Consider the following 12,950-nt stretch of genomic DNA (forward strand, 5'->3'; position numbering starts at 1 on the left):
TGCTTGTTGGGGTTTCTGTCCTTCCCGGTCCCCCAGTCATTTAGTCCCAGAGAAAATCACACAGAGAGTCTGCGTAAGTTATGAAACTGATTGGCCCATTAGCTTAGACTTCATGTTAGCTCTTATAACTTACATTAGCCCATTATTCTAGTCTCTATTAGCCACATGGCTCGGTATCTTTTACAGCAGGGTAGGTCACATCTTGCTTCTTCTGTGGTCTGGGAAGGACTGTGGAAAGAGCTTCCTTCTTCCCAGAATACTCCTGTTTTCTCTGATCCACCTCTTTCTCTCCTGTTACAACCTGGCACTAGGGAAATTCCCAGGAATCCACAAAGATGACCCCAGCTAAGATCCTAAGCCATAGCGGAGAGGGTGCCTGAACTGGCCTTCAGATTGATGTAATCTGTAATCAGATTGATGACTACAGTAATTGCCATCATAGAAACTTCATTCAGCAACTGATGGAAGCAGATGCAGAGATCCACAACAGAACACTGGGCTGAGCTCCCAAAGTCCAGTTGAAGAAAGGGAGGAACAATAATATGAGCAAAGGGGTCAAGACCATGATGGGGATACTCACTGAAACTGCTGACCTGAGCTAAAGGGAACTCATTGGCTCCAGACTGACAGTGGGAGAACCAACATAGGATCAAAGAAGGCCCTGTGAATGTAGGTGACAACTGCATGGCTGGGGCAGTCTGTGGAACCACTGGCAGTTGGACCAGGATTAATCCCTAGTGTTTGAACTGACATTTTGGAGCCCATTCTCTTTGGAGGAAAACCTTACTCAACCTAGACATAGTGAAGAGGGCCTTGGTCCTGCCTCAAAGTGATGTACTTAGGCTTTGTTGACTCCTCATGGGAAGCCTTACCCTCTCTGAGGAGTAGATAAGGGGTGGAAGGGGGGGGGAATGTGGAGGGAGTAGGAATAGATATGTAAAATAATAAAAGAATGTCTTAAAAATAAATAAATAAATGTAAATTTTTAAAAAAAAGAGTGATGCTAGCTAAATATCCTGCCCATGAGCATCACAGAAATTGCAGCTTTATATCATTAAGCAAAATATGTAGAACTTGGGACTAGAACTAAGTAATATAAAAGAATAAAACGTCCCTGCCAGGGAATCCTTTCAGCCTGCTAAGAGTTGAATAAATACTTAAAGGATTTTGCATGTCTCCACCATAAATAAGTGATGAGTGCTTAAGGAGATAGTTATGTTTAACCTGATCACACAAAGTGTATGTGCATGAAGACATCACACAAAATCATGTTGATGTTTTGTCCTTTTCCTGACCACTTAGAAATAGATTTAACTAAGGGGTAAACATAAAACAAAATGAAATAAAAACTCATTTCAATGCCTTAAATGTAAATTCCTCAGAGACCCAGCAAGTATCACAATATGTAATCGTCTTTATTACATAAGCAATACGTCAGTTTCTGTTGAGAATCCCATGCTTTTTCATAACATTGTAGAAAGATAGAATAGGCAAACCCATTTGGAAGAAATGTGGCATCACTTCTGCAGTAACAAATGCTTTTCCATGTGAAAGCCATTAAGCCTGTGTTATGCCCTAACCACCTGTATTAGTTGCTTTTCAGTTGCTAGGATGAAGCACCATGACCAAGGCATCCTACGGAAGGAAAAGTTTGTTTGGCTTATAGTTCCCAAGGGTTTAAGAGCCCATGGTGGCAGAGCAAAAGCAGCAGGCAGCAGGCATGGTGACTGGAGCAAAGGTTGAGGGTTCACATCTTGAACCATAAGCCTGAAAAAGAGGGGACACACTAGGAAAGGTGAGAGTCATTAAACTCTCAAAGTCTATACCGAGTGACAGACTTCATTCCCTAAGAACACATCTCCTAAACCTTACCCAAACAGGGCCACCATTGTGGACCAAGTCTTCAAACATCTAAGCCTATGGGAGGCATTCTTATTCAAGTTACCACACCATCTCTTAAGAGCCCCACTCCTAACAATAACACAAGGACAATTGAATTTCAACATGAGTTTCAGAGGGGTCAAAACATACCCCAAACCATGGTGTTGTACCAGACAAAGTAAAAGTACACCGATGTGCTGGCGTCAGTCAGTAAGCCACAGTTCAGAACAACTGGGTCAGCCTTTTGAGAGAGCACTCCTTTTTAAGCTCAGACTCGGGGTGTCAGCAGAACCCTGCCATCATTCTCCAGCCTCAACAGCCCCCCTCATTTGCAAGAGTTAAGAGTAACATGAATACAATTAACAACCCAATTCCCTGATATAAGAAGAAGGGGAACATAAAAATGGATTGCCCAAGATGGAAGCTCACTTTTTTTTCATCTGTGACCATGTGGATGAATGTTGGCCAAGGGGTGGGTGCAAGCAGAAGGGAAAATGTGTGGTGGTATACTGTTCTTTAAGGAAAGTTTGCCAACGAAGATGCCACATGCAACTTCCACCTTGCCTCACCAGCCTTCATCCACTCATGTGGCCCTAGATGAGAAAATAAGTCTCTGTTCTGAGTGGACAGAGGCCCAAGGCCAAACCAGGAGTCCATGAGATCATAAGGCAAGCACTGAACCTTGATTGGTGTCCCTCAAAGGGCTATGTCAAAGTTCCAATTGCTGATGCCCCCAAAGGTGACCTAATTTGGTAATAAGATTTTTACAGCTGTAACTACTTAAGGTGGTGTTCTATTGGAGTAGGGTGAACTCCTAACCCAACCTGACTGGCATCCTTACAGAAAGAAAACTCCAGAGTGAGCATCATGTGAAGACAGGAGCAGAGACTGAACTGATGGAAAATCAAGGATTCCAATATCAAGGATTTATTTCCAAAGCAAGGAGAAAGCTTTGGAATAGGTTCTTTCTTCCCAGCCTTCAGAAGGAACCATCCCTGCTGGCACCTTACGTTTGTATTTATAGCTTCCACAGCAGAGAAAATAAGTCCAGTTGCTTCAGCCACCTAGACACATTCATAGGACAGCTCTAGGCAACACACACAGAAGAGAAAAAATGATATTGAAAGACCACAATGCATTTTTGCAACATCCAATTAAGAGTCAGGGTTGGTTATGCACCCTCTGTGACACTTTTCATAATTGGACTTTTATTTCTATTCCTACCTCTGCTGTCTTACTGAACAGCCTGTGTCTATCTTTCCTGACAGCACTTTAGCATCTCCATGTGGCCCTTAGCCACTACCTAAAAAATAGATCAGCTCACTTCTCTGACATTATGATTCCCCACAGCCTTTGGGAAACCTCACTCTCTGAGAGTATCCGCTAGCACCTTCCACAGGTTAGCCGTCTACACAGTTTCTGACTTCATTTATTGCAGCACTTTAAATAGCCGAGTGTTCCAATAACATCCCAATACTTGCGCTTCCATCCAAACTCAGTGACTTGCTTTTCCATGGCCCTGAGGCAGCGATGACTCATACACACCACCTTCTCCATCTGCTGAAATTCTACCCAGTTCCCAGGGGCCAGCTCTGCCTGGAACTCTGCAAAAGGGCCTACTTTGCATGGCCCTCTTCCAGATAGAAAACACTGCTACCTTGCAATAGACAGAACGTTGGCATCTTCTCCTAATGTCCAGGGAATCTCTTCCCTTAAGCATATCTGCATCATCTGCACAGGAGGGGCTGACTGGGATGCCCTTCACTTCAGTATCCAGGCCTTCAGTTAGGTAGCTATCAAGGAGTATTGTTCATCTGAGGATACATCCTTGTCCAATCCTAAACAATAATTTTTGCTGTATATAGCATCATAAGTTGATGAACACTTTTGTCCACATCTGAATCGATTCACTTTGAGTCATACTGCTTTCACGATGACTTTAGAATAATTTTTGAGTCAACTTAGCCCCAGTCTGCATGAAAAACTTGGAGAGCAATGACTTTCAAATGGTTTTTTTTTACAACAGTTGTTTATAACCTCTTGGTGCAAATAAAATAGTATGTATCCCTAGTCATTTACTGCCTCTCTTCATTATTAAAATAAATAAAGAAAAGTAAAGATATTTAAGAGCATGTGAAATGTCTTTGCATAATACGGGCAGACACTGTCTCTACCCAGCATAATTTTTCTGACTTCATCACTACTACCACATTCCTGTCTGGCTGTCCCTAAATTACTACCTTCTTATATTATATATAAAACTTTATTTGCCTGTAGCATGAATAATAAAAGCTCAGTGACAGATATTGGGGTTCAAGCTGAAGATCAGAAAAGCAAAACAGCCAAGCCCCTGGAGAGCTCTCCCAAGGCTCGGACAAACAGAGGGGCAATCTTGTCCTCAATGGGACTACAGACTTCATTGTTTTCTACCAAACCTCAGATTGCAATGAGCTCATGTCTCCTCCTGCCTTGTATACCTCTCTCTGTCCAGCCATATCACACCTGTCTCCAGTTCCCTAGTCCTGGGATTAAACTGTGAGCCACCACTCTGGGACCTGTAATGCCTTAGCTCTGCACTCTGATTTTCAGGCAAGCTCTATTTATTAAAACACAAATAAAACATCACTATATTTTTCTCTGTCTTATATTATTTTCCACTAATAGTAAATATGTTTTATGCCCTTCAAAAGAGAAGTCAATGCTCTTGGGCTCTATCTATCTATCTATCTATCTATCTATCTATCTATCTATCTATCTATGTATATAAAAATACCAAAAGTGCTATTTAAAGATTATAAGCACTGAGATTTATATGACATATATTGTTGGAAGAGGCCATTAGTTTGCTTCTGGCTGCTCAGCCCTGAAAATAATCACACAGAAAACCATATTATTTGCAATACTGTATGGCCAATAGCTTAAGCATAGTTCTGGCTAAACTCTTACATCTCAATTTAACCTATCTCCACTAATCTGTGCATCACCATGAGGTCGTGGCCTACCAGCAAAGTTTCAGCATGTCTATCTCTGGCAGAAGCTCCAAGGCTTCTCCTGATTCTGCCTCCTTTCTCCCAGTATTCAGCTTAGTTTTTCCAGTCTAACTCTGTTCCCCTATAGCTCTGCTATAAGCCCAAAGTAGTTCCTTTATTTATCAATTGTTATCACAGCATACAGAGGGAAATCCCACATCAATATATAATCATATATTATAAATATTGAGGATATATATAGAGAGATTATATATATTCATAGATTATAAGTAGTAAGCATATATATATATGAGAGCAATACTTATATTCTCACTATTTATAATCTATGAATAGCTCTTTTTGGTGCATTACAATAAAATAAAAATGATTATTCTAACAGTGGTAGCAAACAAAACAATTGAACTAAAAAGGGTCACATATGTGAAAAATTAGGCTGCGGTGTGATGCTAGAAAATATGTTTAGGCAACAGAAGAGACAATATTCTGTATCATACGTGGTCTTGACTTAACTAAATGGGAGTTCTGCTTAGTCCAGAGAACCTGATCCACTGTTGTGATTTTGCTGATATTGGCTACTCTGCTTGGTCCACATATGCCTTGGATGACTGCTGAAAAAGGCACATGGTTATGACTGCATGAAGATGAGGCTAGAAGCAACATGAGTGCTGAGTCAGATGTGTTGCCATCCTAGCCAACTCAGGGATGAGTGATGGTTATTTGATGCCTTTCCCTTTTTAATAGTTACAACTTTTCTTCCTTTCTTTTGGTTGTATTTATGTGCTTGAGTATTTTTCGTGCGTATCTGTGCATTACTGGTGCTCATCATTATCAGAAGAGGGTCTTGGGTACCCTAGACCTGGAGCTACAGAGAGTTCTGAGCTACCATGTGGGTGCCGGGGTTTAACTTCAAGTATTCCACAAAAGCGATGAGTCCTCTTAACCTCTAAACCATCTTTCCAGCCCACCATCGTGGTGGGGCAACTGGCAGTAGCAATCTAAGAGCTTACATCCTGAACTGCAAGCACAAAGCAGAGAGTGAAGTGGCAATGGCATAAGGTTTTGAAACGTCAAAAGCCTGCATTTCCTCCAGCATGGCACACCTCCTTAACCTGCCGCAAACAGCACCACCAACTGTGGACCACGTACTGAGACATCTGAGTCTCTGGTAACATTCGCATTCAAACTACCATAGGTTGTAGTCATTTTTAACTTTACGTGTTCCTCATTTCATGTTTGGACCCTGTGTACTCCTCTCTTCTAGATCTTCATGAAATACATATGGTTTGTTGGGAACTAATCTTGCTATGCCGGGGAAAACTAGAACCTATTCCTTGTTCCTGGCTGTATGTTAGAAGTCACTACCTAAGCTTTTCCTCTTTCTCTCTCCATGTGTGCTTCTAAGAATCACTATTGTACTTCCTTCTTCTTCAAAGGTCATCTTTTGTAGTGTCTACACATTGGTGTGAACATGCAGCATGTGGCTTTGTTCATTTAAAATACCGTCTCTTGCTTAGAAAAGTCCATTCTGTTGAAACTGACAGGATTTCAATTAATATTTCGTTGTAATATTTCATTCAAAGAGCAGTGCATTAGTTAAATGATGTAAATGTCAAAAAATTTTGAAAGAGATTTAGTTATTCAGAGTTTCAAAGTAGCTTAGAAAAAAAAATCATTGTGTATCTTGGTAGGACTCATGGTCTTCCATTGGTCTCCCAGTTCCAAAGAAACTGGGAAGAAGCCAGCTAAGAACTATTTCAATTCTACTGCAATGTAGGTGGCTGAGAAAGTGTGCTTGGACCTGGGGTAACAATGAACACAGAGTCACTTGTGGCCAGAAATAATGGACATAGGGAGAAAATTATAAGTTATCATATTCTGAGGAGGAGAGAAGACATTTCCCTTATACAGGTCAGTGGAAACTTGAAACTGCTGGAAACAAAGCTAATATAAGCATTATAGTGTTATATCCCTCATGCAGCACAGATTCATAGATCCAAGTAAAAGGTACTTCTTTTTTGTTTCTTTATTTGTATTTTTTTAATTTTAAATATTATTTTTCTTTTTATTTATTTTTTGTGTCTTTTACATTATGCATCTCAGTTCCATTCATTTCCCCATCTCTGTTTCTATCCTTTGCCCTTGCAACTTCCTGCCCTCAAGATAAAATAAAATTTAAGAGAAAACAAGAAAATAATATAAAAAAATCTCATCATGGAAAATGTCACATGGAATAATGCGACACAGTGAGTCACAAAGTAAATCCTTTATCTTGTCCATATATCTGTACTTGCAAGTGTTCATGGCAAAGAGTCATTGGCCTGGTTCCAGGCCTCTGGTTTCTGCTACACTATTGATGCTTGGCCCTTACTGGGACTGCTCTTGGATATCTTGCTGTTGCCCTGTGTCATGGACATCCTGCAGCTTTGGGTCTGCAGGACCAGTCCCTTCATATACTCTAGTCAATCATGGATGGGGTGGATGTTGGGGTTGGCCAACTCATAATCCTGGCTCTGGACCTGGGTAGTTGCAGCGTTGGTCAGTCCACCAATTCTCCCCTGTCCTCACCACCAGGGTGAGTTCTCCAGCCTTGCCTTGGTTAGTTCATATGTCTGTGGCAGGGCAGAATAAAACCAGGTGGGAAATTCAAACAAAGATATATAGAGAAAATAGAATCAAGGAGGCACCATGTAGCTGATAAAGGGGAAGGATGCCAGAACCTTACCATAGGCCACGGCCTCGTGGTGATACACAGATTATTAGAAATACACAGGTTAATTTAAGATGTAAGAGCTAGCTAGAAATAAGTCTGAGACATTGCGTGAACAGTATCTTTCAGGGTTCCTGCTTCACAGAAGAAACTGCCAGACATTCTGCAGGACACAGAAGAAGGCAACTGCCAAACTTGCCAGTATAAGGCCAAACAGATCTTCAAATTTCCTGCTTCACTGAAAGGCCTGTCAGAATCTATGGGCCTATAGGCTGAAGATGGATGCCCAATATTATAATAAAAAAAATTTGGGTGACTGTCCAGGCAGTGAGATGTCTCTGTCAATTCTAAAGTTTTGGAAGTTGCTTACAATGCACTTCCTGTTTACTTAGGCAATATTATATCCTTCTGGGGTCTTTGATGGAATTGAAGACAAATAATTATAGTTACAGTTTTCCTTAGTTATGACAAAAGATAGATTAGATATGAGACGTTAGACTCACGAAGATATGTAATCTTACCATGTTAAAGTTAAAACCGTCCTTTTATTTAGACAGGAAAGAGAAGATAATGTGGGATTCCCCTCTGTATGCTGTGAATATGTTTAATTACCATTGGTGAATAAAGAAGCTACTATGGCCTATGTCAGGGCACAATAGAGCTAGGCAGAAAAGCTAAACTGAATGCAGGGAGAAAGAAGGCAGAGTCAGGCAGACGCCATATAGGTGCCGGAGAAGAAAGATGCTAGAACCTTACTAGTAGGCCACAGGTCTCATGGTGATGCACAGATTAATAGAAATGGACTAATTTAAGATTTAAGAGTTAGCTATTGGCCAAACAGTGTTGTAATTACTGTAGTTTCTGTGTGATCATTCGGATCTGGGCAGTGGGGAACGATAGAGCAGTCTCCATTTACATCGCTGAGCCTTCGAAGGAGTGGGTGTGATATCAATTTTGAGTGCAGGACTGAGCTCTCCACAGTCTCTCATTCTCTTCTTTCTGACTAGTTGTGGGTCTTTGGGCTGATTTCCATACAGTGCAAATAGCAGCTTCACTGATGAGGAAGGAAGGACAAATGCACTGGTCTACGGGTATAGTAGTAAATGTTTAGGAGTGTTGGTTTATCACTCTGTCCATATAGAACAATAAGAGTAGCCTCTCTGGTAGAGCCTGAGATCTATTTAGTTATGGGCTTTTGGTTCCATTAATGGTGCCAGACATGAGTTACATCCTGTGTAGCTGGTCTTCAATCCAACTAGAATGTGTTGGGGAATATTATTTTAAGGTTCATTACATTTGTTTATGCTCTGGAGCGGTTGTTTATTGATGTAATCTGTTACTTTTCTGTATGCTGCATTTGTTTAACTCTATGAAGCTGTAATTTTTTGCCTGTCTAAAACACAAGATGGTGTAATAAAGAGCTGAAAGGGCCATAGCAAGGCAGGAGGAAGGACAGGCGGGGCTGGCAGGCAGAGAGAATAAATAGAAGGAGGAAAAAGAAGAGGAACAAGGGAGGAAGGAGAGGGGGATGTCAAGGGTCAGCCACTCAGCCATCCAGAGGAAAAAGGTAGACAGGTATTTTAAGTTAAGAAAAGCTGACAAGGGCTGGAGAGATGGCTCAGTGGTTAAGAGCATTGCCTGCTCTTCCAAAAGTCCTGAGTTCAATTCTCAGCAACCACGTAATGGCTCACAACCATCTGTAATGAGGTCTGGTGCCCTCTTCTGGCCTGCAGGCATACACACAAACAGAATATTGTATACATAATAAGTAAATAAATAAATATTTTTTAAAAAAGAAAAGCTGACAAGAAATAAATCAAGCTAAGGCTGAGCACTTATAAGTAAAAATAAGCTGCCATGTATTTATTTGGGAGCTATGTGCCTGTCCCCCCAAAAAAGTAAAAAGGGTAAAATAAAAACCAACAGCAAAAGAGTGTCTCGAAAAACCAAAAAGAAACAGAAAGTGGTTCATTACCCCACAACTTTCATGTCATTATTGAACTAATGGATGTACCATGCCAGCTGTAACTCACAACTAGGTAATACTGACAATAATTTCCTCCCCTAATAGCATGTGTAACACCCTCCAGCATCACGAATACTAGCCAGTATGAATAACATTTCTAGGTTAAACACCAACTTAGTTTTGCCATGTTCTCAAGTATGTAGGATCTTCAGCAATACTGTCCCACCCATCCAGTACTGTAGGGTAGCCAAGAGTAATACAAAATAGTCTGTAATATTTGCAAAGGTTGATGGGATTTTACTGACCAACAGCTCCAAAACATATTTTTTTTAACTGATGAATCTGTGCTTAGAACATGGCTGATATGAAGTGACTAAGCAGAAATGAAATACAGAACTCTTGTGCAATGAGAAAACATTGTTATAGCTGGTGAATCTGTTTAATAGAAAAGACAGATGTACTTGACATATCACATTACGATTTCAAATGCTCAGAGCTACAGTGAAGATGCTATATAAGTTCCTTAATGACATTAGAGGTCATTGGAGCTGATATCTTTTAGTCTCAATGCCTAACTTATGTTTCTCAAACTCAATACAATAAACTGTCCATGAAACCTGAAAAATGCATAAAAACATCAGTCCCAGAACTACATGCTTCCAATAACAGTGGACAAATACGTTTAGGATCAAGAATAAACTGTAAAGTAACAGAAGACATGTCTTAGCAATCTGGTAAGGGCAGCAGACAGAAATTCTCCTTCCAGAAAGTATGCAGTAAGCTGTGGTAGACCACATCACTGACAATAAGGAGAGTATCCACGGTGGACTGTCCATCTGAGAAGAAACCAGAGGAATTCAGAGGTAAGCACTGGGTGGGCAGATTCAATTTCAGAAACGCAAGAACTTCCTCCTGGTGGGCGGATGATGTCAAGCACATCTCTCCTTGAGAAAAGTGTCTGCTTGCAGTTCAGGACCAAGAACAAAGCAAGGCCAAGGGAAAGGATACATCCAGGATGGGAAAAGTGTTATTAGAGTCCTCAATGAGCCATTAGATGAGGATGGCCTCAGCACATGGCTAAGACACCGACTAAATCCCGAGAGGAAGAGAATACATGAAGGAGCAGCGATAAGGCTTGAGAGCCACAGCTTGCCTGGATTTGTTCACAGAACATTGCACATTGATGTGTCTATGCATACCTGTGTCTATCTAACCCTTGTGGGGAGAATGCGGTGATGGATAGAAAACCATTATCTGGGAAATATGGATGAAAGATGGTAGGGATTTGCCCTAACAGTCTTTAATTTTTTCTGTAAATTTAAAATAACCCATGTAAAGCATTTCAAATTAAATTTACTGACCAAGCTTTAAACAGTCTATACAACACTAATGAATACAGGAGTTACGATCTAGAAACATATCACTAAAAACTAGCAAAGCAAAGTGTGACAGAGTAAAGAAGGGGGAATAAGTGGAGGAAGCCTAAGGAATATGAGCAAAAAGTTTTATTACAATATCAGAGTTTCAGAGGACAAAGAGGAAGAAATAGGGCAGAAGCATTGTCCAAGACTGGAAATCTTATGTAGTTAAAATACACACGTCATTCCTGCTGAAGTTCAAAGAACTCTCAAGTAGGACAATAATAGGGAAAACTGTAACCAGGCAACTCCAAAGGAGGAGCTGGAAATGATCTTCAGAGCTGCTGGAGGGAGACCCATAAGACCTAATAATACCAGCAGGGCTGGCATCCGGGTTCTTCATAGGAACAACAGGTGCCAGAAACCATAGTAGCTCTGTCTTGAGACTCGGGAAAAAACTAAGAGCCAGCTTATAAAAATCAACATTCGGGAGGTGAAAGTGAAATAAGAACATTGACAAACAAACCAACATCACTAAAAAGAAGAAAAACAGAAAGAAAAAAGCAAAGCCATTGCAATCTCTATCTAAGAGTTTCACAAACTGGAATGTGGAGAGGAATTCAGCTGCCAAAAGAAAACATGGAAACTTGTAAGTATAGAAATTAAGATGAACATCAAGAACAGTGGGTTGGGAAATTCTGAGATAACTATAAACAAGGAGACAAAGCAGTAACAAGATATCAAATTTTTCATTCTGCCTAAAAAATTTTAATCTTCTTTCATGTATTACCTCCTAACCAGTTTCACCTCCCTCTTCTCCTTCTAGTCCCTTTTCACTACCACTCCTCTCCTCCAGATCCATCCCTCATCTGCTTCCCTTCAGAAAAGGGATATCAGTCAAACATGCCATATCAAGTTGCAATAAGACTAGGCGCATCCCCTTGTATCAAGGCTGGACGAGGCAACCCAGTAAGAGGAAAAGGGTCCCAAAAGCAGACCAAAGAATCAGAGACGACCCCCCCCCCGTTCCCACTGTTAAGAATTCCACAAAAACACCAAGCTACACAATCATAACATGTATGTAGAGTACCTAGGTCAGATCCATGCTAGCTCCCTAAATGTCAGCTTAGTCTCTGTGAGTCCCTGTGAGCCCAGCCAGGTTAGATAATTCTGTGGGTTTTCTTGTGGTGAGCTGACCCCTCTGTCTTCTACAATCCTTGATAATATGGAATTTAGCACGTATGTAGAACCAAGTGTAAAACATCTGTGCCATGAGACAACAGTTTTCAACCAGTATGTTACAACCCCTTTGGGGTCAAACACCCTTTCACAGGGGTCATCTAAAACCATCAGAAGACACAAATATTTATATTACAATTCACAATAGTGGCAAAATTACAGTTTTGAAGTATCAACAAAAATAATTTTAGGGCTGGGTGTAAGTGGAGACTTTTCTTCCAGGCCTCCCATACCCGAATCATCACACAAAAACTATATTAAGTACAACACTGCTTGCCTATTAGCTCAAGCTTCTTATTGGATAGCTTTTATATCTTGATTTAACCCATTTCTATCAATCTGTGTATGGTCATGAGGCTTGTGGTTTGCCAGGAAAGTTCTCTGGTGTCTGTCTTCTTGGGCAGCTACATGGCTTCTCCTTTACTCCTCCTACTTTCTCTTTATATCTCTATTTATATTTCATGTCTGGCTTTATTCTGCTCTTCCACAGGCCCAAAGCAGAGTTTTTATTATCCAATGGTAATAAAACATATTCACAGCGTACAGAGGGGAAACCCATATCAGCTGGGTGTCACCACAAAATAAAGAACTGTATTAAAGAGTCATAGCTTTAGGAAGGTTGTGAATCACTGCCATAAGAGAAAGGAAAGGGATGAATGACTAAGACTCTAGTAGTAACTGGGAAGGAGCAAGAGGAGACTTTGACACATAAGCCGGATGTGGTAGCACACACACAGGCTCAGCTCTTTGGAGGTAGGCTGGAGGAGAAGGAATTCAATTGCAGCCTGGTCTGTACATAACACAACCAG

Source organism: Alexandromys fortis, unplaced genomic scaffold, assembly GCF_014885135.2.
Source record: "Alexandromys fortis isolate MF-2015 unplaced genomic scaffold, M_Fortis_MF-2015_v1.1 scaffold_215, whole genome shotgun sequence".
NCBI lineage: Eukaryota > Metazoa > Chordata > Mammalia > Rodentia > Cricetidae > Alexandromys > Alexandromys fortis.